The sequence below is a fragment of the Apis cerana genome, linkage group LG9, assembly GCF_029169275.1.
Source record: "Apis cerana isolate GH-2021 linkage group LG9, AcerK_1.0, whole genome shotgun sequence".
Lineage (NCBI taxonomy): Eukaryota > Metazoa > Arthropoda > Insecta > Hymenoptera > Apidae > Apis > Apis cerana.
This window is the reverse complement of record NC_083860.1, coordinates 8,809,150-8,836,026: the sequence shown is the minus strand read 5'-3', so window position 1 is coordinate 8,836,026 and position 26,877 is coordinate 8,809,150. Positions and strand designations below refer to the sequence as shown.

Here is a 26,877-nt window from a genome sequence, read left to right as displayed (position 1 = left end):
ATTCATTCGGAATTTTATTAAACTTTATAGCCTGGTCCGTTCGTTCGAGACGATCTTCGTACGTCTTACGTTGAAACATTATTACGTTTTTGAAGAGAGGAAACTGGCTTCGTAACTTTATCTAGCACGATCGAGCCGAGTAATATTCGTTCGGTCATATTTTCAAGAGGAATTCCTCGAGTAGCGCATTCAAGGGGTCACGAAGTCGCGTTCCATTCTCCATTCACGTGAATTCTCCCCCGTCAACCCTCCGCGAAACGCGCATCTATCCATTTCCACCCTCCGAATACCAAAAAGCGAACACTGGCTTTAGCGAGTGAATGCAGTTTTCCGTTTTCTGCACGTCGTCGCGATTACATTCCCTCTTAAACGTCTCTCTAAATGCCTCTAGAACTTGCCGTCCCCTTTAAGACACGTCTCTTGGCCTATTTCGCGCTCCGCGAAACGAACGGGATTTCTTTGAACGAATCAATTAGAATACGATGGTGAGAGAGAAGGAAAGAATTGAAAAATATACATCTCTGATGATATATAATAGATTGTCGTTGGTTGGAAAAATTCTATATTGTGGGGAAAGGTGGGGCAACATTTACCCATCTCTAATTCGTCCAATTTTCGATTGTTCTTAAGGTAAGATTATTTTAAATAAAAAAGAACGAAAATTTTTCAACTTTTCCCGTCTATTGTAATTTAAAATTTATTCAAATTACGCGAGAATACACGATTAGATGAGTTTCGATTTGAAAATCTATGTATTCCGTTCGATCCAAAATATAAAATATATCGCTTTGATAAATTTTCCTAGTACAATTGTGAAAAGAGAATGGAAACGCGGTATACGCGGTATGACGATAATTTTGCCAACGTTACAAATAAATATTTACCGGCTGATGAATGTAAATTTTACGTGTCGCTTGTTTCGACCGCTCGTTTCATTTTCTCGCAAACGTGAAAAGCGATAATTACAGAGCACGATTATAACGCGCGTGGTCAATGAAAACGAAGGACAAAAGTATCGAAGAAGAAGAGGGAAGAAAAGAGGGAAGGGAGGGGAATAAAAATGGAACGCTGTCGAATTTTGATCGCCCATTGTGGTTTCTCGATAATGCTTTAAACGTAAATAAATTTCCAATGCGTTGCCACCGAGAGGAACGATTTCTAAGGATTTCAATATCGCCCGCTTCTTTTCGTCCCTTGTACATTGAAACGAGGGTAAGCAATTTGAACGAACTATAAAACGGGCACGTGCTCGTAAAATAAAATGGAATTTAATTGCAATTTTCCCGTTTCCACGTATTGAAAACAGGTTGGCGAGAGCAGGTTGCGCCGAGATTAAATAAACGGAAACAGTTTCGACCTTACGGGGAAATTTTATTCTTGTAAATCTTTTCTTGCGAACACGATTCCGATATTTGAGGAAATAGAATATACGAAGGGGGAAACTTTGTCGAAAGCTTCGGAACGATATCGTTCTTCCCACTCCGGAGGATCGCCTTCGATAGGATTTCATCACCGATGCGATCAACGACTTTTCGAAAAACGTCGATCGGCAGTAATTCTCGTTGTAACAAATGAACGTGATAGAAATTTTAGCAAGAGCGTGTAAAAAAAAAAAAAAAAAAGTAATGAATTCTAGGAAGCACTGTCTGATATTTCGAAACGCGAAAAAAAAACGCAATTCGAAACCAAAACCCTCTTTGGAAAAATACCAATTTGTTCAATCATGTTACAGGCCGTGTACACAAAGCCCTAAAGCTGTTATTCCTGCCTGCCTCTATTTCCCATGAAAAATTCCACGGTTGGAATTTTTATATTCAATTAACATCGAAAACCTATCAAAATGGATAAAATTACATCAACCAAGCGTTAGTTCTCCCCCCATGAAAGTTTTCCAAAATTATTCTCTCGTATTTGCTCGTATTTTAATAAACACAAAACGGGATTTAGATTACGAGTTCAATTCGTTATACTCTCTGATAATTATCTCCTTTGATAATATCGCGATTCGATTTTATTTGCGAAACGGAAAAATGTTACTCGCGTCATCGAGTAGATCAGAATAAGATCGAAAACAAGGAAATCTCGTCGAACAACTATCTCATCGACGATCAGAAATCGATCGGCTCGACGAGACGAATCTTTTCTCTCGATCTTCCCTCGAGGGAGGATTAATCCTGGGCGATAATATCCGAGGGAATGGCCCCTCATCGGTGTCGATCACGACGATTCGAAAGGGCCAGCCCCAAAGGGGACGAGAGAGCCTCGCGCGAGCGGAAATTTGACGAAAGGGAGGGACGAGGTTGGGGGAGGTCGACGAACCGAAAGGAAGCAGAGGGAAGACGAGAGAATAGGGAAAGATGGAGAAGCTGGAAGGAATTGCGGAAGGGTAGAAAAGGGACGAATGACGAATATTTCCCCTTCTTCGTTCAACGACTAACAACTCGCCGCTAGTCAGCGGTTTTTATAATTGGCCGGAAGTAGTTCAATTACGGAAGCGTGACGCCGGCCGACCACGTCGAGAGTCCTCTTTCGCTCCTCCCTCCCTCCCTCCCTTCCTTTATTCCTTCCCCATCGGACCCTTTTCTACATACTATCCTCCGTTCCTTCCGTTTTCCAACGTTTTTTGCGTAACTGGTCCATTACGACCGGCGTCGTCGCGGTGATTTCGCGTTTCCTCTCGGAACTTGTCACATCTCGAACTACCGATTCCAACTGTTTTCATTTGTGAAACGTTCGACAATAATTACTTTCTAAAATTATCTTACAAACAGTCTTAAAAAATTTAAGACTCGGAGAATAGGTGTAGGTGTAGAGTTTCGTGTTCTTTCGTTATCTCTATGATTCGTTGTTTGCTCGCCCGTTTCCTAATTTTCTCGCTCGTTCAAAAATTTTTGCGCTGTTCGAGGAACTCGAGCGTCTCGGGATGAGCAGCGTTTCCTTGGATAATCGAGGTTACTGCCGTTCACTTTCACTCTACTTGCAAGGGAAATAGCTTCCCCTCGGAACGAACACTGCCAAGACATTGCTCGGCCAAATTTCTTCGCGAAATATAAATGATAATCTCTCGATGCAGGTGGCTCGCTACTGAAATTTTCTTCTCTCAATCTACGCAACGAATGTTCTCTTTTCCTATTGCTCGTTCAATTCCTCTGAACAACTCGTTCCCCTACCAAGTTATTAACCGCGAGTTGTTGACGATGGCTGGAATTTTCGATAACCTCGATCATCTGGAATACGGTTGAAACGGGCGTGTTCCGTGGCGCGGCAAAAATTGCGGGTGAAAACGTTGAAGTCGTAAATATTGAGCACGGTTCGAGGGGGGAGGGGAGTGGAAAAACCGACGAAAGATTCATTCTCTCAGGTGGCCGGGCGAAAATAAGCGTGAAAAGGGAAATAGGGGGAAAGAAGAAGCGAGTCGGGGGGTGGTGGTTTCGCATCCTTTCAGTGGTCGTCGCGTGTTCACCCTCTCCGGAGGATGAGTTATGCGCACGGTGCATGCCATAAATTTAATATGCCGAGTGGAAAAGCTATCTGAATTGAACCCAGCGACGATGGGACGACGGAGAAAACGGGCGGTGAATTCTATTCGTTTCCGGCATACGCGGATCCAACGCCCCCTCCGTCCGTATGCCTGTCCACGTTCCTTCGTGGTTTCAACGTCCCTCCCATCTTCGAACTCGTCAAAGGCGTTAGTCGTTTTCGTTCGTCCCGTCGATTCGATTCGACGAGTCCTCATCGATGACGCGATAAAATATCTCGACGAAGACGACGAATTTGGATATTTTAATTGGAGAATCGCTTCGATGAGAGATCAACATTGAATTATTATTATTGAGTATACTGACTTGTCGTGTGCGTAGATAAGATGTTTATCTCGAGAGACGAGATCGTATCTCGGAGACATTGATAGTAATGCATGCTTTTCGAGCACGTTTCTAATGACGATGGAACTGGAAGAATCTTCAGATACGGTGTAGCTTTTACCACGAATACGTAAAGGATATACGATTATATCTCCTCCTCCCCTGACAGTTTTAAAACATGGTTGGAAAGAAAAAATCGGTCGAACAGTTGACGTTCTTTGCCGCGAATATCTCGATGTAATTTTCGGGAACGACGCGATATTCCTAGGAAAGGGAACACCTGTGACGAAACAATCGTTTTCGGATTTTCCACTCCGCAAAAGCGAAAGACTTTGGGATCGGAGCGAGCATAAGGCTTCGCGGTTGAACGCCGCGCGTTCGCTCTCGTTTCTGTCTGATTCCCTCTTTGAATTGTCGCGTCCGGTTTCCGTATCCTATCGCGCGAATGGAGATTCGACGATTGTTCGATAGACGAGCGTGGAACCGGAGAAGAATTCGCCGGATATACGTGTACGTCCTCGAGAATTCTTTCGCGTTTAAGCATAATAACGCTCGAAACGTTCTCCACTCGAAGGAAGAAGAATGGATTTTGGAAATATCCACGTGTAAATCGACGCAATTTTCAGTGTTGGGCGGCCCATCGTTTCATCTGGATGGCGCTTTTTCGAGGATCCGATACAGAAGATCCGAGGAGGTGGAAATTTAAGACGCCTTCGGGGTTTCAGGATTCGAGGAGGAGAGCCGTTCGATATCTGTTTTGCCTGGAAATGCCTTATCTGGCAAATCCTGGTCGAACACGCCAGTCGTTGGGGCGCTTAAAGTGCGGAACCTTGTTGCTCGTCAAACGCTAATGCCTACACACTGCCGTGACGATTTAATGCCGTACCGATGTGTGTTTTCTCCGTGCAAGAACCGTCTTCCTACGGTTCTGCACACGTTTTACGCTCGATCCTTGTTCCAGGAACCCGACTCTCCATCCGCCTGATGGTTTTGCCGTGCCAGAATCGTTCTTCCTTCCCTCGTACCATCCAATAGACTCGTCTTCGTTCGTTTCCGTATCCGAACGGACGATTTACAAAATTTATCTGCCAATTTGTGAAATTTTTATCTTTGTTGCTCGCGATGATTGCGACTGGTTTCATATATATATAAAATCATCCAGTCGGATCTGTTAATCGAAAGGGTTAAGGATTCCATCGCGAAGAATTTTCAATAATCCCATCTTGTTAAACTCGATAACTTGAAAACTTAAGTTATAACTCTAATAACAATTTATATCGTTCGGATTTATTCGAAGAATTCAATGAGAGGAGGGGGGAGAGAAAAAAAAGAAGTTTTAAAATTCTATTTTCGTTCCTATTCAAAGTTCCAATTGGCGAACGATCACCTTGGAAAGTTGGAGAACGCTCCAGGTTAATATTATCTCAAGCCGCCCCGATTCCGGAATTCGTTCAAGCGTCAAGACTTCCGCAATGAAATACGGCCCGGTCAAAGTCCCTTTCGCGGTGAATTTACTTAAAGGTTGGTAACATTCCTTGTCCGCTCGCTCAAAGGAGCTCTTCGAATTTTCTTTCTTTCTTTTTTATTTTCGAATAACATCGTTAGCTTCGAAACGCGCCTTGATCGCTCGTGCTTCTAATTATCGAATCTTTTGATCCCCTCGGCCCGAGATGTCGAGGATCGTCTTGGTCTTAGTGCGCTTTGTTTCGAGACGAACAACTCTGAAACTGAATCAACTCTGGTCACAGGTATTTCAAATTGTCTCTTGGTTTTTTTCTCTTCTTCAACGATTTGAAAAAGGGAAAGAAAAGTATAAAAGAAACATTTCTCTAAAAGTAAGGAAGAATCGTTTTGTTCTATCTTTGATTTTGATTTGTATCGGAGATGATTTATTTACCTTTACGTAAATTAATTAAAAAAATCTCATGTTTTTTCCTCGATAACGATAATCGAACTTGAATCGAATCTAAAAGTTCACAGATAATCGTGAAATCACGATTTCACAATTGATCACGGGACAAGGTATTGTGGAATGATCGCATTATCATAACAGTATGCCATCGTTATTTGCCGATTATGAGCTCTCCCAGGCTTATTGCCTGATCGGGTCAAGTAACCCTATTCCAGTTCGAATTGCTGGGTAATGCGAATATTAATCGATTCGGTTTAATCTTGCGTTCATGACCACATTAACAGCCCCCTCCTCCTCCTCCTCGCGACGCCATTGACATCGCGTGACATGCGTGTTACGTGTTTCTTAACCGCGTTCGACGTGTATTCGTACGCATAATTTTCCATTCTTTTCTCGAACTCTTTGGTCGCAAGTTGGACGATACGAGGCGCGATACACGGTTCGATTATTCGGCCAATTCGTCCACGTATTCATCGCGCAATTTCGGAACATAGATATTCTCAAATAACTCGCTATTGTTCCACCCAAACGCGATCGTCGGCCATTGATTCGAATCAACTGGAACACGGTGGTTTGCGTGCTTTCATAAACTTAATGCCGCAATAACGGAGAGAGACTTGTTGTTGCGTCGCAACAATCTCCACGAATTTTTCAAATTAGAAATTTTCGAAAGAAACTGTGTAGCGAGAGAACGTTTTATTTCGGTTTTACTTATTCTCGGGTATACGCGCGTACTCGAAATAAAACGACACGTTCGTTCTTCGTTGCATATGTTTCCTTGACATATGTTACCGTTCAAATAGGAAGAAATCGAGATAAAAATTTCCGAGAAATCCGAAGCGAAGTGAAAAACATCCGTTGAAAATTAGCGTAGAGAATTCACGAAAATCGTATAAATAAGGTAAACGATCGTGCGTATTTTCGCCATTTTCTTTCTTTACGTTCAACGTTTATAACGTTTTATTTCATTGAATCGGATGTAACATAAAATAACCGTTTCCAATGAGCCAATTCCGTATCACCGTTAAAACGATCTCGCATTAGAACTAGTCGGTTCGAAGCTGTAACGTCACGCCTTGTTACGCGCGTTGTATTTTCACGTATTTCCCCGCTCGACCAATTTCTCTTCCTCCTGGATCAGCCATCCACCAACGAAACCGATTCCACCTTTTATTTCTTCGATAACCAACAATTTTCCCTCCAATTTTTTCGAAACCGGTATTCAAGCATTTTCTCGTGGAAAATTATCATTACAAATTTTCAATCGTCTCTTCTTAAAAAGCGTTCTTCTGAAAGAACTTGCCTCGTCCTTCGGAAAATAGAGGGATTTTGAAACGAACGGCTCGTTGAAACTTAATTAGACCCATCGTTAATGCATCGCGCGATGAAACCTGTATTTAACACAAAGAGTGTAGTACGTTTAACGGAGTATCGTTCGTGCAGCGTTTAAAATAAAATCGGGAGCAGGGGGAGGGGAAAGGGAGGGGAAGGAGAGAGAAAGAGGAGGGAAAATTGGGGGAAGGAAGAGGTTCGATCGAACGCTTTTCAATTACCAGTTGATGAATCGCATTAGTTTTATACGGCCGGCAGAATGCGCGTTAATTACTTCCTTTGATTAATCCGTGCCGCTTCTGTAATTACGATGAAAAGAAACGTTTCGAAAAAAAACGATACGCCGCCGTATTTGGAGGGAGGGGGCAGGCCATTGATTACGAAATTTAATGCGTAACTCGATGAATGGTAATTTGCAGTTTACGCCGCGGGCTTTATCCGAAAACGAATCAGTTTTTCGTCGTTTTGAAACCGTGATCGAGCACGGCCTGGATCCGATTCGAGGACCAGGAGAATGTGGCCGCGGGGGAGGAGGAGGAGGGGAATTTGTCCTCCTTTATTCCTGGGAAATAAAAGCCAACGGTGTCGCCGTGGCGAATAAACTTTGCAACTTGGCCACTTGGATTGTAAAGTAGCGCGGGTATTTCCGCTTGATAAATTTCGAATTTATCGTCCCTCGACTTGGAGGATTCTTGATCGAGGATTCTTCTCGCTTTCTCGCCGCGATTCCTAATTAAATTTCGTCGAAACAGCGTTGAAAAAACACCCTAGATCGAGTTCTATTTTACCGACGACGAATACGGTGAATATTTAATCTCCTGCAACCCCGATAATTCTATTCTCTCTTTCCGCGAAGAGTGCTCCAACTACGGACCAACGATTCGAATCACACTCGACGCTTTATTGAAACGCTTGTTTCCAAGTTGAACAGTTTTGAACGATAACACTACACAAATGGATTTTTGAACCTTAGAGAATCCGGAAGAGACCATGTGATTAAATAAATCCAATTGTATCCGAAAATGTATGCAAAATCCATCTACCTATTTCGAAGATGCGTAGCGAGAAATCGGTTAAAACGGTTAACACGCTTAAAGATAAACCGTCCCACTTTAAAGAGGAATTGGAGATCGTTACTCGTCTATTCGTAACAATAACGATAATTGTTGCCTCGGTCGCGTGAAATCGCGTTGCCTCGGGGCAAGGTGGGGAAATGGAATCGTGGGCGGATAAAGAAGGAGGCTATCGCGTGGCCGGTTAATTAATCGGAGACGATTCGTTGTGGGATTCAGTTTGGAGGGCTCGATAAAGGGTGGAAATTAAACTCGTGGAAATAGTAATAAGAAGGAAGGAGAGGATTTTTGGAAATTCTCTAATGCGACGAGCTTAAAAGTATTTTAATATTTTAAGATAGACTTTAAGCGTGGGATTAAGCTTTACCTAGGTTGAAGCCTTTGGCCGTAAGCCGTGTCCCTTTTGGAACAAAGTTGTGACGTTTCGTAAGCAGCCCACTTTTATAAGGGATCAAGATTATAAATTATCACTCGTCTTTCTAATTAAATGAGCTGTTTAATGTTTACAAACACGGGAATTTTTATTCGTATTATTCGCATCGTACTCGCAAAGTTTCGACGTAATAACTCTGTCGCGATATCGTCACCTCGTCACCGAGAGCTCTCGTTAAATATGCTTTCCAGTTTTCATCATTCAACTTGGGAACTTTGTCGAACGCGAGAAACACGAGAGAGAGACAGAGAGAAAGTTGTAACGCACAGCGTGGTTTAAATAAATGAAACTAAAGCAAAGAATACCGTTCGGAAGAATGGAAACGGGAAAAGAAGGACGGGATTGGAACGTTCGATCGAACGGGATTTCGTAGCAGCAGTGGCTTTGCGACACGTTGCGGGGCAAATTGCCTCCGAAATGTAAGTAATTACCGGACGCGGTGAATGTCGTCCCTTGGCCCCGCCGCGATCATCGAAATCGCGCGAATTAGCGGCGCAATCAAATTAATATCGAAGGCCGGTCGGTCGGTCGCGCGGAATTGAATTATCGCGTAATGCCCGAGCACTTGACTAAATTGTTCGTTTTCTGCGATTACGCCGCGTGCCGGCCCAATTATTAATTCGCAACGCGCGAGATCCCGCCAGATTTCGTTCCCTAAATTAAATGATGCGAATCGGAAATTTAGCGATCGACCTTGCGCGAATTCGATGAGATCGATGAACGTATATATGCGTATATGTATACGGGTTACGAGTCGAGAATACATCTTTCGACGCATTTGCAATTTATTCGGACGATCGTGCTACGATACGACAATAGCTCGATCGCTCCCGATTATTCACAGTTGAAAGAGGGATGCGAATCAGGATCTCGAGTCAACCTTTACATTTATCGAGAATCCTCTCCCTCCCCTCGAGCATAATTCTCTCGGTGAAATTTCATCGGCGATCGTAAAAGAGTCAGTCGATCGCGTCATTTTCGACCGAGTCCCCCTCCTTCGGTCCAGGATCCACGTTGATTCCATTATGCAAAAATATGATAATTTACCGACACCTAGTGGCCCTGGCCAGATAAATGCCCTGTCAGGCCCTGATCCGAACGCCGGAAGCCCTCTCCAACTCGAGGACCATAATATATTTCTTAGGGTATTGGAGTAAGCACGTCTTTGAGTCCGGTGCTCAATCTCCTTTGTAACTGTCCTTCCTATCGTGCAATCCCTCTTGTGTCCTCGGTGAAGGCTATTGTTCCGAATTTATCGCGCGAGAAGTGGTTCTCCGTGATCCATGGCATCATTGTTTAGGGCCGGTGTCGATATTTTTCTGACGGAATTCGATCTCGTTTCGTTTCCCTTTTTTCTTTCTTTCTTTCTTCTTTTTTCTTTTCTTTTCCACCGACCCCTCGGTTTCGATCCATCCACGTTTCGATCTCGATCTTTGACGAGCAACAGGAGCGAAGCAAGCAACTCGAACGCTACTCGTCTCAGGAGGACGCTGACTCGAATGCAACAGGATACCTCAAAGCTTGGAACGTTAAGCATGATAATGATACGATACGTGTAATTTCTTTTTGGCAATAGTAGCTCGATTTTCTCCCGATAATTTCTCTTAATCCTTTCGTGTCTTTTTTCTTTTTTTGAGAATGAAACAATTAAATCAAGACTCGATATCGTCAAATGTGGAAGAGAATAAAATTGGATTATCACATTGCTCTTCGCGCAATCGTGTTTTGATCGTCGAAGTGCAACAGTCGCGACAATCGTGTCAAATTAACTTGTATTCCGGCAAAGCGAGCGCAGAGAGAGAAAGAGAGAGAGAGAGAGGAGTGCTCGTTGCACTTTTTGGCAACTGTTTTAATCAGCGCGTCTCGCGCGTGGCAAGCAATTACCGACTCTCGTCGGGATCCACTTGCAGGCCGACTGCTGCTCCGTGGGCAAAATTTTCGAGAAATTCCTGCCGGATAATAACGCGGAGTCTTCCTAATCGGGGCGAGAACAACCGAATCTCGTTGGTGCTAAGGATTCTTAAGTTCTCGCGTCGCTCGTCATCCGTCCCGACGAGGGTAACGAGAAGAAGTCGTGACGAACGATCCTATTATATATATTTGAATGGATTTAATTGCGACCTTTCCCCCCTCCTCCCTCCCTCCCTCCCCTATCTCTATTAGAACGTTATTGTCCACGTTTGCCCGCGCTTATTGTTTGCCTCCTTTCACGGCAGACTTCTCTTCCCCCCTTTTGTTTGCCCCAGATATATTTTTCTCAATGGACATCTCAGGGATTCATCGGGATCGATCTCTGAATAGATTCGATTTCCACCATTCCTCCATTCTTCCAAAAGCAAAAACGCCCAACATCGCTCGAACGGTATTTCCTCGTTTGCACCCCCTTCGATCTTCTTCCATCAATTATCATCGTCTTAAGCGATGCAGGAGTTGGCCGATGATCACATCCACGCTTCTTCAATCCACCCCTTTCAATCTGCCCGTTTCTTTTGAAGCGTCCCGCCCCGGAGGGATGCGAAAACAGGTCGGCTCGCTCGTCAAATCCTCAAAAGAACGTCCCCTTCTAGTCAAAGGCACAGGGGTGGACCAATTCACCCCCTGAAATTCCTTCCTTCGCGCGGCAGAAAGAGAGAGGGAACCCTCGAAACCCGTCTCCTCGATCTGATAACACCGTGGGAATCGTGATTGATCCACGAAACCAGGTTGACCGATAAATTCTGCACGCGTCATCCTTTCCATCCATCCCGGTAATTTCGCTCGTTCCACGAGTCAGCTAGTCGGAGGAGGGAACTTCTTCGTCATTTTCGGGATACTCGGCAACCACGTCGTCCGTTTCCTCCGTTGGGACTATAAACAAACGAGAATTGCTCGGGAAACCTAAGCAAATTCGACGACCGAAGTCGAGATCCATTGTTCGACGCCACGTTTATCCAGACCCATCTCTAAAGGAAAATTTCAATCCCCTTTTCCACGCTGATTCCACCCACCGCCCCTTCTTTGCCGGAGAACCGGAGAAACAGACGAATCGATATCGGGTACGAAGAATCCACGAGAATCGATATTGGATTTTTTCCCCGAATTATGAGACGAATATCTCGTACGAAATTTCCTTCGAGACACGTTTGTGGACGCATTTTTATGCGTGTTTGTCGGCGAGGCACTGTTTTATTTCTCTGGAAGAACAAGGTTGGTTCGTCAAACGTTGGTTTGACACAGGTCGATGGAGGGAGTGAAGGATCGGCGGACGCGTATGCAAATGGAAGGGTGCCAATTTCGAACGATTTTATCATGGTTCTTCCACGGGTAATTGGGGATTTTGTTTCGACGATTGGTGGAACGATGGACGTCTGTCGCTCGTGACAACGGGTATCAAGCGTGTTTGCCAAAAGGGGAAAAGTTTCGCGGAAGAAGAAGCGGCACGAGAATAATATTCATTTTTCGTAGGGAATCGATCGGTTTTCAATAACATCGCTCCTATTTCAAATAATAATTTTTATATATTTGATTGCGATAATAGGAAGACGATAAAGAAGAAGTATTCGTATTTCGTGAAAACGACGCACCGGTCCATCGGGATGAGAAAGATAAAAAGGCAATTCTAAATTTGAGTTTTGAGTTAAAGCGGGCAGGCCAATACTTTGCCGAGGAAAGTTATTAACTAGTTCAACATAGTGACACGGCTAGCGATGTAAATAAGTGGCGGAGGCCGGGTAATATAACCCGACGATGTTTAATTATTTTCAGCGCCCCCGGCAATTCCCCGCATCGGAGGATGCAACTTGCATAACCGCGTCAATCCATCTCGAGGATTCAGATTCTAGACTCGAAACTAAAGTTCGCGTTTAAAGCTAGTTAGCGAAGTAATAAAGTCGAGGTGCAGGAAGAGGAGGCTAAGTGGTGGAGTCGGTGCGCAATCGTTGGAATAAATGAGCGGCGGGGCCGAGTAGCTGGGGATGATGGGTAAGGGGTGGGTAACCGAGGGTTGAGACGTGGCGGAAATGGGGTTATAATTACGAAGTGAAAGTATATAGGCGCGAATGTTTTCAGAATTTTCAGCAACTCGTGCCACTCGTCCGCCATTTACTTTCTTCGCCACGGATACGGAAACGAAGATGAGAAGAAAAAAAAATTTCATCATCTTCTCTGCTCTCCGAAGAGAAGAGTTTGTGTCGAAAAAGTATTTCGAAAAAAGAAGAGAAAAAGAGGAAATAAAAGAAAGGAAAAGGCAACGCGTGTTGTAAACATGCTAATTAACGCGGACTCGTTTTCTTCTCGTTTTAAAGAAAACGGGCGGGTTTTTAAAATTAAAAAAGAACGAAGGCGAAAAAAGGAGAAGAAAGAGAAAAGAAAGATCTTCTCGGATGAAACCCGTTCTCGGTCCAAGTTTTATTACGCTCTACCATCAAGCTCCTTAGGCGATCCGTTAACCAACTTCGATTTTTCTCAATTATTCGACCTGGAGATATAAAAGCTTCCTTTCCCCATTGGTGTTTCGAGAAACGGGTATATATATATATATATCGAAGCCTCGTCTTGTTCATTAGAGCTAATCGAGGCGGAGATCGAGAGGAACGAATTAATATATCGCCGACGGACTCCTCCTTCGTGGCTATCTCTTGTAATTCACCCTTCCATTTCGAACTCCATTATCGTTAACAACCGTGCCGTGTTATTCTATGTTTGTAATTTTTCCTCCGCCCCCGTCCGTCGTTAATTTCGATTTGAATTATGGTTTTGATACTCGTGCTGCGAGTATCGTTCGTTTAATCTCTTTGGCCGGGAACTCCCGCGAGTTCTTTGAACTTTGTTGCCGCTCGAATCTCTATTCTCCCCGTCCCACGCTTTTTAATGACTCGTATCCTTCCTTCCATTACTATCCGGTGCATTCGGAAGGGAGGAAGGGAGGAACACGCTTGCGAAAAATTCTTCTATTTTTCTTTTTCTCTCTTTTCTTTTTTGCGAAAAATTTCACAGAGTTTTTGAACTGTATCAAAGAGGTAAGTTTTCAAAAATTCCAAAATTTACAATAGGGTATTTACCGTTGGTCGTGGTTCAGAACTCACTTTTACGGAATTCGCTGTAAATCTTTGACCGTGGTAGCGAAGTTAAAAAAAAAAAGGAAATAAAAGAAGGGAATCAAATTGACTCGCATCGAATCGCAAAAAATCACCCAAAAAATTCCTCGCGATTGAAAAAGCACTAATCACGCACGCGCGCATTAAATATATCTTTCGAAACGATCGTCTAAATCTAGCACCAACCTCTGTGCTTCTCCACGAATGACTGAATCGCTTTCGGTATATGCTCTCCATTTATAATATAAACATTCTTATCGTCGACACGCGGGTATATAAATCGTAAACATTCTCGAAATATTTTCAAAACACGCGCGTCGTCCTCGAGAGTTTCACTATTCGGCCCGTGTTTATTTCTCGTCGAACGATTGAACGTTGATAAGGACGTAATATCAAACAGAGAAAGAGAGAGAGAGAGAGTTAAACTCGAGCACAATGTAATCTCGAGCGAAGGGGGTGGATTTCTGGGACGCGTCGCGACGTGGAATAAAGAAGGGGTTGCGCGCGATAAGAGGGCCCCCTTCGCCGACCGGCCATCAGATAAACAGATTTATTCGCGGTACACGCGAGATTCGCTATCGAGATTCGGATGTACACTTGCGCGCCATGTCGTGACGACCGTTCCGTCTAGAACGGCGAGGTAATCGCGGATTAACCCCGTCGACGACTGCTCGCCACGCGGATCAGCCGTTGCTTCCGCGCGGTGGGGCGATTAGAGCACGGTTGCCAGTTAATCGTTGGGAATCTGGGTCGAAATGTGTGGATAATTGCGCGGCAAAGGGGACGCGACACGGCGAGGATCCGACTCTTTTCCGGGAAATGGATGCAGAAAGGGGAGGAGGATGGAATACGCGGACGTTGAAGGATTAGCAGCGAGGACGGTAAGAGAGATAAATAAATAATTAATTAGTTATGTAAGCGGCGAGTACGTTTATGTCCTCTCGTGGTAAATCGTAGATGTAATAATATTGATTCTAACTACGATGGTGTGATGATTGTTACTGGATTTAATGGTATTTATAACGTGTCTTCCAAGGAAAAAGTAATTGTGTTAAGTCGTGCTTGGAGAAAGGACACGTTACGTCGAAGATTGGTAGTTTGAGAGAAGAATGTTTGATTAAATGATTCTTACATATTTTTTTAACAATCTGTTTTAATAAAACTTTGGTAAAAATAATTGTCCTAAATGATATAAATGGTGATTTATGAGGAGAGGATTATCTTAATAGTAAGTCGGATGAATAATTATGATTCGATCTTCCAATTATGCCGATATAAAACAAGATGTTGCCGAAGGATTTAATTATTAAGGAAAATAATAATTTCGATCTTATTTGATCTGATTCTTATTCAATTATGCTAGTGGAGGAAAGTGTTACATCGAAAGATCCTTGAATATTATTTTTTTCTAATAATTTGTCCAAATTTCGTTCTTACACTCGATCGTCCTCGCATAGTCAATTTTTCGTAACACGCGGATATTGGGAATATCCGAAGTGTAAAAAAAAGTTGAAGGGGAAAAAGGAAATTTGATATATCATAAATATTTGGACGACGTGTCCCGTATTTCTGGAGAAACATATTCGTTTGGAATTCGATTCGAAGCGGCGATTTCTTGCCCACTGCGTTTTCCCATCAACCCCGCAAAAACCACCAGTCCAGTTCAAGTATCGATTCCGCTGTAATTTCACGCTTGGAACGATTATGGCGCGACAGCTGTGGGATGTCACACAGTACAGCCGATACAGGGAATCCCGATATGCGATCTGACGTGATACAAAATTTTTTATCGCGGCCCTTATTCCAACCGTGGAAAAAAATAGCCGTACCGTACCTTTTTTCCGGAAAGTTGTGCGTTCGAAATTTCATTGCTACGTTTCAACTCATCACTCGAATCTCGTTAAAACTTTTTCTCAAGCTCTAAAGTAAGATAATTGAAAATCGGCAAAAATACGATGCCTGCCCGCTATCGATTGACAGTTTTATCTCGTTTATTACGTTTACGTTTACAACAGGAGATCCTGAAAATACCTTATTCGATAATTGACGCAACAATCGTCCGATAAATTTCGTTCGTTGTTTAATAAACGAGCACCTGTTCCAACGAAAAGATATCGGTCGATATCTTATTAAAAAGTCAGATCTGGAATTTACAATATTTCCTCCGGTGTTTCTACCACCGTTTCCCTACCACGAGCGCCTCGTCGTAGAATTTTATTATACACTTTTGGCAAAACGTGTCGACTTTGTCGTATGAATACCAATGCGCCTAGACTTAGCCGACATCGGTAATATTTATGACCACTTCTTGCGGTTATTCCCCTGTGCGCGACCACGCGTTTCCACGCTTGTTTCGTTTCAAAAAAAAAAAAAAGAAAAAAGAACGAACGAAACGAATAAAAATTCTCGTAATATTCGTAATAATCGATTATTGAAATAACTTGGGATGGGATGTAAATTTTATTTCGGGGCGGAAAAAAAGAAAAAGAAGGAAACGAAATGAAAAAGGAAAAAAAATTGCAAAGGATCGGGACGCACAGAGATGGAAAGAATGGAGGGGGAGGGTGGAAAAAGCGATTTTATCGGGCGAGAACAGAGGAAGATTGCACGACGGGGCTTTTTTTGGGAAAAAGCAGCAGGCAAAGCGCTACGAAACTTGCTCGAATGTGTCGACGGTGAATTTTCCACGGCCCGTCCACGCTTCTGGCGAAAGCGAGCGAGTAAGTTTCGCGAACATGTTCGCAAAACGTAACCTGAACCGATGGCGTTCCGTGTAAGGGAACAGGCTGCGGTGCAGCATATCGCAAACTTCTATATTTGCTGTGGCTCGAGCAATGAAACGTCTCGAAGTTCGAGCGGTAAAACGAGCCTCTGCAACGAGATGCAATCCGGGAAATTAACAGCGAGTTCTAAATGATAACGGTTTAAATTATCCATATATATATATATATAAAGAATAATGAAGGAAATATAATATAAATTTCTAATATAAATTTTCCAAAGATCTTCCTTTCCCGGAACAGTTCCTGGAATTCGCGAGCAAAATAAAATTATTCTTTTCTCGCGTAAAATAAAATTATTCAAGATCGATCGGACAGTCGATAAAATGTTGGCGATTCCTCTTCTTCTCCCTGCCGCTCCTCGTCAAAGAGGGTGTTCTGTACAGGGGTAAAGTCAGTGCTCGGGCACAAACGAGGAGAGGAGCGAAGTAGGTGACGAGTGGGTGGATGTGGATGCGACGAGCAAAGAGAGTAGTTGAATCGCGGCAGGGGTCGCGTCGTGAGAAAGGGGGAGAGAGGTGGGGACGTTTCTTGGAGTAAACTTAATTAGTGGGAGGTACTTCCGCGTCCTGACATTTGGCAACGAGCCTCTAAATCTCGAAGAGGAACGGCAAACGGGGAAATGTGCACTGTTCCAGATTGCATTCTCACCGAGATGCAATCATCCGTCGAGGGGAGTTGCAACGCGTCTGTGTGAGCGTGTTTTCAACGAAATCTCTCTCCCTCTCTCTCTCTTCCTCTCGATCATCGTTCCAACAATGGAGCTCCTTCTCTCGCGAGACACGAACTGCATTGTTATCCTTCCGATTTTACGCAACGCGTAACAATACCAGCCAGTTCACGTGGAGAAAGGAGTATCTGGAAAATTGAAAGATTGAATTCTTTCGGATGATTGTGAGATCGGATATCCTCCTGAATATTGCTTCAAAGGAAGTTGCGCGAGGAAGGATCTTATTATTAATTGGAGAATTCTGAAAATAACGATTGCATGTTAGATACACGTGGTTAGAAAATTTCCGTGTAATTTTTTCCTCCACTCTCCTCTTGATATCTCTCGCTGTTTTGGAGATATTCCAAGAGATGGAAAATCAGGAATTTTTTTCCGAAGGACGATATCAAACGTTCTGGAAACGTTTCTTGGCACGAAGAGAAATTAGCCTTAGTTTCATACGAACGTACTCGTTCTACTCGTACACACTGGAATATATTATTCTATAATTTTGTTCTTTTTTCTTAATTTCCCTTACTTTCTAATCCGAACAAGTTAATTCGTATACCGTATAAAGTTGCCGGTTAATGGAAAAGGTTAGACACGTTGCGCACTGTTTAGTCGCATACTTGTTACAGCATCGGCGGAACTTGAAATCAGTTTACAAGTATTAACGCTTCGCCTAATCTCGCTCTCCTTTGCTACACGTATATAACCGGAATTCTTTGAGTTCCAGTTAAGAAACTTTTAATTGAATTTCGTCGTTTCGGGTCGATCTCTTATTAAGCCACGTCGCTTATCTTTTTTTTCTTCCCCTCGGTTAAGTTCAAAAAAAAGTATCCTCGCGCTACTATCCTACTTACAAGATAAAATTTATCAAAACTTCGACCCACACCCACGTGACATTCTCAACCTTCGATCCTCGTCACCTTCCAATCCAACCTCGACAGAGAAGATTGTCCATGGGAAAGGATTTCTCGAGTCACTGCCTCGATCCTCGACCTCGTTTCATCAACCGAAACTCAACTTTCCCTCCGTCCAATATCCAACTCGAACGAAACCCGGTAACAATGGGTCGCGTTAATTTCGCGTATAAAGCTAGAGATCTCTCCTAAGCCTAAAAAGGAGAAGGCGGAAATCGTGAACCGAAGGTCGAAATCCTCCCTCTTCCCTCTTCGCAACTTCCGCCACTTTTTCCCAACTTTCGTCGAGAATTTTCCGCCCGATCGGTGCCTGTCGAATCTCTCGCATAACTATATTCCAGTTTTCAGTCGGGTAGTCGCGAAGTTTCACAGAGTTCGTTAAATTAACGAAGTTACGACTCGTTAAATAGAGCGAAAAACAAGGTCGCTCCATTAGACGGACAATTCGATTTAGTTTAGTCGTTGCTTTATCATAAGCCTTCTTCTTCTTCCTCCTCCTTCTTCTTCTTCTTCTTTCAGAGATGAAGTAATATTACAGGGTTGATTCTTTGATTTTTGTTTGAGAATCGTCTTGTTTAACCTTTCGCGATTATACACGGACGCTTTGTCGTCGCGACGAGTGTTTCTCGTTGATAAGAAAGTCGCTTATTTTTTTCTCTTTCTCTCTTTTCTTCTTTTTTCCCCTTTTTTACACGAAACGAACACCGTTTCCCGACGAGGACGTTTGTCGGGAAAGCTGTACGGGATACAGGTTGAACAACGCCAAGTTTTACGGTGGGCGACGTTTGATGGGAATACTCGTTGCAGCGTGCAAGTTTGACGCGTGCGAGATAAACCGGAAAATCGTTCGACGGACATGTTCAACCGACGATCAAATATCGCGAAAGATCGTCGTTAAGTCTCTCCTCGATTTCGCTTTTATCCACGTATATAATCGTAATTGTCACGTTGAAGTCGTTTCCAAGCGGATGGACGTGCCGTATAAATCGATCATTCGAGATCGAGTTATTCTTGTAATATAAACGACTGGATATGAAAAAGTAGAGTAAACTCCGTCTTGAATCACTCCTGTTGTTTAATAAAATTTTTATTTTTCCGTCTCTCCAAATTTTCATCGCGGTTTCCGCAAATATTTCATTCTTATCGCAAGAAGGTTCGATTAAAATATCACTTGTCTCACTGAATCAGAATTTTTTTTCAATTGGGAAAAGATCGAGTCGAGAAACGAAAGATATTAATGCAGACCGTGTTCGAAACGATCGATAAATATATATTTTAAAAATCGAAAAATATTCTTTGGAAAAGAATATTCTCTTTCATCGTCCGATTATTCGAAATCGTCCTCCGTGGACTACATCTCGTTTGACGGAAAGGAGCGACGGAATCAAGTTCGAGAAAAGTTTTTTTTTTTTTTTAGAAGACCCAAATCTCTCTCGAAGACTAAATGGAAATGGACGATGAACGAACAATGACGCGGGATACGAATCGAGGGAACGCGGGACGATATTTCACGCTTTAAAGCTACGAGCCGCGGGATCGCGGAGCTTTTACAATGGTACGTGTCGTGATGTCATTAAAGTGATGCTCCCCCTGACTATTAATGCCGGCCATTACAGAAATAACGACACCCCTCTCTCCCCTTCCCCCTCCCCTTCCTTCCGTAGAAACATTAATGCCCTGCTCGGGAACAGAAATATCTACAGCGGAGATTTTGTTGCTTTCGTGGTTAATTTGATAAAATTCTCCCCCTTTGTACCTCCAGTTATACACCATTCCCGTTCTGATTAATCGTCGAATAACATTTTGCGCACGATACCTTGAATTAAAATCGTTTCGTGAAGGCAATCTCGAAAGCGATCGAAAGGTGTCTGATTTATAACCGAGTCGTTCTACTGCGCGATTTAGAAACGAGACTTCTATTTAACATAAGGGTGTATTATTGAAACTTGGGGTACGATAGTATAATAGAAACTCGAATTTTTCTTTCTTTTTAGATTTCAGCACACTTTTACGCAATAACGTTTACCCTTCGACTATGATTCGAGAAAGGAAACTCAGAATTAATTTTCCTAATCTTCATCGATCGCTTTGCGAGCAAATTTCCAGAGAATCTAACGCTCGAGCGTACAATAATTCAATAAAATACAGCGAGTAATTGGATCCTCGACATATTCCTTGCGTAACTTTTCACTCGCATTCCCATTAATAACCGAAGCAAACTATTCAGGATTAAGTGCTCGTGCTATCTTGTTCGATCACATTGCAAGCACACTTCCAAAGAATTTAACGATACAATTTCGACATTAATTTCAAATAAACGCGAATCACAGTAATATATCCTTGCACAACATTTCACAGTTTCCACGATCAGGAAGGAAACTCAGAATTATCCTCGTCGTTCAGTTTGCGAGCAGATTTCCCAAACTCGCACCCTCCGGCCACTTCCACGGCTAATTTTATTAACAAGTTGGACAAACGAGGGTCGTCCCCGAACTGCACGAGGCAAGCAACTTTCCCGATTAAAAGTAAATAAAGTTAAAAAGAGAAGGTGCAAAATAACCTCCTCCCTCCTTCCTCAATTATTTATCCTCCACCGACTCCCCTCTGCGAAACGCAATAAGATCCAAGACCCCTTTCGAGCCATCTCCTCGCGTATTCCCGCCGGAATATCGATTGTCTTTCCGTTTCTCGAGCGGCGCGAGCCGAATCGCGAATCATCCCGTCCAGTTAACCGTGGTTCACGATCGACTGAATCCCCGATTCCCGGCACGTACGGGGGACGCTGTTGGACGCTTGTTGTCTGAAAAAAAAAAAGAAAGAAAGAAAAAAAGAAGAAGAAAAGAAAAAAGCGCGCAACAAAGCGTAACGAAATTGCGGGACACTATCCGGGAGGAATCGGTGGTCGAAATCGCGATCGCGTGATCACGCGCGAGTAAAGAGGCTTGCGAGCATTGGGAATTGCGTGGCAAACATTTCGTTATCAAACCAGGAAAAGAGGGACGATTCGAGAGGGAATTCTCGTTTTTTAACGGGGAATCTATGGGGAATCGAGTGCGATAAGGGAGAGAAATAATAAATTTGAAGAATTAAAAAGTCGGAGTAAAAATTTAGTGGTGTATCTTTTCTTTAATTTCTTTTTTAAACGAGTGGTAATTCTACATACGGTTTTTGTCAAATGGATCTGCCTTTCTTTTGTCGTTGAGCGAGGAAGAAATGGAGAAGGGAAGAAAGAATATAATAAGGATGGAATGTTGGGACAAGATGATAAATGCGAGATCGCCTCTCTCTTAAATGAAATCCTATATTTTTCGTTCGGTGTATCGAGAAGAAAGTTGAAAGTAAGAGAGGATATAAATTTTTCTAATTCTAATCTTATCCGCGCGCGGAAACATTTCATTTTGCGCTGTACGTTCGCGTCGCACGATTACACGGACGATGAGGAATGCGAGAAGTGTGTTTTTGAAGTAAAGTAGACGGAGGGAAGTTGACTTCTCGACGAATGAGCTTAACTTCTCGACGTGAAATCCAGTTTGGAGTCCGAGTGGAAATGCTTGGCTGACCACGAGCTGCCGGTGAATTTTATATCAATTAGATGGGGGATAAGATAAAGATGGCAGCTGCCGCCTCCTTGCTCTCTTCCCGGCCTCTCTCGAGCGCCACGGCGCAAAATTTACCCAGGATACTTTGCAAATTAGGTCTTTATTAAGACGTACACCGGCTACGACCGTGTGGAGAGCTCGTTGAGAAAGCTTGAGAAGTTTCAGACCTTCTTCTTTCTCCACCCTCTCTACTCCTTTCTCCTTTTTCCTCTTTCTCTTCTTCCTCTTTTTTTTTACTGCGAACCTCGATGACCTCGCGGTTATTAATTACGCGTGCAACGAACAAAGACACTGTAACGTTGGTGATAATGATGTATCTCCAAACGAAATTGTTCCAAATAATTAATTTCGTTTCCACGAGAGAAATTTAGATTACCTGTTCGAAACGAATATCAGATCTCGAGATGCTTGAAATTGAAATTGATGGAGGGAAAGATTGATGGGGAGGCGTAGAATTTTTCGGAGGTCGTTATTATCGGCATAGTTGGAGGGGGAAATTCCTGCCCATTTCGACGAAGGGGAAGGGGCATTTCGAAAGGAGAAACGAAAGGGAGGGACAGAAGATAATGAAACCGCGGGTTACGTGCGGGGATCGTTTCCAAGTTCATCGCCGTTTAAGGTATTTACCGCAACCGTGGTATAAACGTTTCTGGGAGAGCAGCGAGCCGGAAGATCTCGAAGCCGGTCTTGAGGAGGCAGACCAGCCACGTCTGAAATTAGGTCGGATCCCTTAATTGAGATGCAATTATCGAACGTCTGCTTGGATAACCCATTACAATATCGATTTGCGCTAATTCTTGGCCGTGCCGAAATAATTTCGAGATATCGTCCCGCTTCCTGAAATAGTAATCGAATTACTATCCAATCCGAGCACCCAATTTCCAATTTCGAGTTGTGGAATCTACGTTGTGGAAGATTTGTTAATATTTCGCGCAATTTTTCTTTCCAATTTTTTTTATTTTTGTTTTTTTTTTATTCTTTTTTTTTTTATCAAAAATTTTTTCATTACGAGTCTCTCGAATTTTCGAGTAACAATAATTTTAGAAACAATCTGAATCGTTGAATATACGAGGGAAAAATCGATGAGAATTATTTCAAATAAATGTACGTTTTATTATTATTAGAGTTTTGTTTTTTAAGGGAAGGCGAATTGTATATTTTTCCATTTCCCTCTTTTATTATCTTGAAAAGATATTCAAAATGGCTACCTTGTTTGTACTGCATCGTTATGGATGTGATTATTCTTCCGATATTTCTTGATATTTCTCCAGCAATAACAGAAATCCCCTGTTCGATTTTAAATTCCCGCTATTTCAACATTTTCTACACGCTTGTTTCGTATACACATGGATTGATATTATCCCCGTAATCCACTTTTCTTCCTTCTTTATCTTTACGATCGCGTCCCTTCGCATCCATTCCACAAACAAACGATATAATATTTCAAAACTATATCTCTACCTTTTACGAACATGTTCCGATATATCAACTTTAATCCCCCACTGTTGGATCATGAATCAATCTTTAAATTATCATTCCGTACGGGATGAACCTTCGCGTAACTCTTCGTTTAATAAATAATGGAGACAATTTCGACGTCCATCCCGTACATAAACCAGTACAAACGCCCCTTCGACCATTCTTTTCCTTTCATCCTTATTTCATTTACCTCCATCTCGTTCTCCAACGTCTTTCGACACGAGGAGTCCGTTTCTTTCCTCTCGTGCGCGTTCAATTACGCGTTATCGTTCCCGGTTAAAATGACGGATCGATAGAATACTCACCCCGGCTGAGTACTCCAGCAAACCTAGCTTCCTCTCTTCGCTCAATTTATTATTATTCTACGAACCGTGTTTCCGGCCACCGCAACCGCATTATTTTATCCTTGTTTCTTCGACCAACTCGAACATTTCAACGAATGTCAATCGTGAAAAGAGTTGGGAAAATTATAGAGGAATCGGCCGTAGAGAAATCCTTCCTTAATGGCTCCGATTGGTTTCACCAGAAAAGGAGAAATGCAATACTACGATAATGGAAGAGTTGTTACAACGACTGACGACGAACAAAGTGACGAATGTACCTCTATTGCGCCGCATGTTTCTGCCGGTATCTCTTTGTATATAGAAGGAGGACGACGAAGAGAATTTTAATTAAAGCCGAGAAAGAGAGAAGGGACGAGGGGGGAGAAGGATAAAGAGAAAAACGTTCCGGATCAAGAAAATCCGAGGAAAGATATTTGCTAAGTGATAGTTGTCTTCTCCACGAGGGAATTTTTCCCGCCTCGTATTTGACGAGGCTCTCCTCTAAAAATGTTTCGCGCGATGAATAGCGGCTGTTGAATCATCGAACGTCTCTCATCCATCGTCTTCCCTTTGGAACAAATGGATGGAAGCTGGATCGAGCGACCACTTGTTCACACAATTTTCTTCTTCTTCTCTGTGTTTCGAGATCTTTTCCGTAGTTATTAGTTATTTTCGAATGTCTACCTTCGAAACAGTTTTCTTCTTCTTCTTTTTCGAATAATTCGAAATAAGGTAGGAATATTTACAGATCAGAGAAACGTGTTTTTTACTTATAAACTTCCATAAATCTCGATAGAAGCGTGACTTGAAACTTTTCTATACGCAATTATTCGAATAGAGAGAATAAGAGGAATAAGAAGAAAGGAACAAAAGGAGTTGAACAGTCGTAAAGAATGTCGAAAAGTTGTAAACGACTTACTCGTTTTTCCCTCCACGACCATCGGTATCGAACGTTTCGACCATGGAGACTTCCTTTTCCTTTTTTTCTTCTTTTTTTTTTTGAAAAGTTACGCGAAACACGGTTTGAAATTCGAGACCGAAGATTCTAAAGAGTGGTCGCTGATTTTCTTCTTCCCCTCTCCCTTTGGTGAAACTTTGCCCAAGTTTGATTTACTATCGGGGATACAATGGAGCAAAGTGATTACTTTTTTTTCTTTTTTTTTTTTTTTTTCGAAAAAGGAAACTTGGGAATACACGTGTCGTACACGCGAGTCTTGTTTCGATTATTAAAAATGACGGATCTCTTTGACGCGTGGAAATTTTCGATTTGAATAATTCGGTAATTCAAGGGAGAATATATTTCCATCTGAACGGTGGAGGAAATACAAATCGTTCTGGTTACAGCGTTTCGAAAATCCAGAAATATTTCATGGATATTGATCGGTCAGAGATCAGTTATCTTTGGAAAAGTTTCTTTGATGACTGAAACCGCGAAAGAAAAATTATTGTAGATTATTAACGTGAAAATTTTGTTGAACTTTATCTCCGTAAATATGATAGAATCGACGTTCGATATCATTCTCGCGTTAAATTATTTATAGTAAACAATTGTGTCGTTGATATTCAATCACATGCTCATTAGCATTGATGGTTATTAATTGTTATGTATTTTTCAATACTTCCTGCTGTAATTGCTCGAACGTTGAAACAAAAGTTTCAATCACGTCACATCTTTTTATATTGCATCTAGATAATCAATATGATTCTCAAGTTCCACTAATAATCTATACATGGAAATAAATTTGCGTATGAGGAACACGTGAAAAATTCCATAGAAGACAATAAAATAATAAGAGAGGAAATAAAACATTCAGTCAAGAATCCTTTACGATTCTATTTTCTTTCTCGAGTGTTATCGAAGTTTAAAAGACGTTCCACGATATTATAGAGAGAGAATTTATAGATAGAGACTTGGTCCAAAGAGTAATATTTTCTCCTCCTTCTATCCAATCCAAGGGGAGAAAAATTCGTGTCATCCTAGTTTCGAGGACAATTTTAACGACTCGTTTATCGGCCAGATATATCCGACATTCTTTCGAAATGAAAATTTATTATCACTTTAAAAAAAGTATTCATGGAAAATCTGAAATCCCAAATCGGTAGATCAGTTATCGAAAGAGAGATGTTCGCGCGTCGAAAAATTCTTCTCGGCGAGAGATTGAGCGAAGGAATCTGCAAAAAGAGAAGTTGATAGCAGAGGGGCTGAAGTTGGCGGGGCGTGGTGCGGCAAAGATGCGCGGCGGCATCACAATGGGCCATGCGGCGATCCATTTGTTAAAGTCTTGCGTAGCCTGCGTCGCGAGAGAGGTGTCGTAATGCACGATGCCAGCCCGCGCCGACATTGAAAGCATTCGAGTGGCCGGCTGTGCCCGCGACGTTCCTGTCTCTCCACGGCTAAGAAATTGAAAACAACTTGCTCGCCGGCGATCCATTACCGGGGAACCCTGGACCGGGTTCCATCCAGTATCGGTGTCGTCCGTGCGAATGAAATATAGGGCAGGATCTCTCGCCGCATGCTCCACGCTCGACAACCGCCTCGCCTCGTTGTTCGCTAAAATCCTCCGTTGGTAAATTGTTGCCGCGAAATTTCTCTTCTGGGTTCAAATCGATTTTAAATCGGTCGGTTATATCCGAAGGATATCTTCTCTCGTTGTAAAATTAATAGATATCTAAAATTAATAAATAGATTAGCGATTCTAGGAGAGGCAGCTAACCCCGAGTTTCTGGCACAAGGCTTTCGAGTCGGAACGAGAAGGCTCTGCCTTGATCTAACCGTGGCTTGGCCGAGTTAAAGACTGTACGCCTCGAGCTGAATGTAGTATTTCGAAATGAATGTGAATTCTCTGGGGAACACTGGGACTCTGGAAACTTTCTCCGGTTAGTTACGCGGCATAAATTTCGTTTCGGCTATAAACAAAGAATTTTAGCCGATTGGGTAGGTACGTTCTTGGGAAGGATTCATACGTGGGATCGAATCTAGAGAGTACAGAGAGGGGAAAGTGTTTCTACGGCTTGTCATTAAATTAGAAGGAGATTAGGTTCGGGTGTTAAACATTTCGGGATAATACGATAGAGTTGGCTGGTTTCCTGGGGAGAAGGGAGTAGGCTGATAGGGATCTTGGTTATCCCAAGTTTCTTAAGTAAAAAAGTTTTAAGCATTCGGGTGAATATGTGGAGAAATCTCCAAGTTTTGGATCCGTGGATAAAAAGCATTTCATGACTCGCGTTTCGAATAATAAATCAAAGGTTAATGAAATATGTGTCGGCCTACGTGTAATTAAATTTACTTTTCCCTCTCTCTATTTCTCTGGAAAAGAAATTAAAATTCCGTATTTGCAACATTTTTCGTGTTTTTTGCTTACAGGTAAGAACGAAA

At 42.5% G+C, this 26,877-nt stretch overlaps 1 protein-coding gene across 3 annotated transcripts in view; it reads left to right on the top strand.

Annotated features, from left to right (window-relative positions):
* The window catches only part of LOC108004171 (neuroligin-1), a 240,568-nt gene that overhangs the window by 62,208 nt on the left and 151,483 nt on the right, over window positions 1-26,877 (top strand). The gene's annotated exons all lie outside the window — the stretch shown is intronic.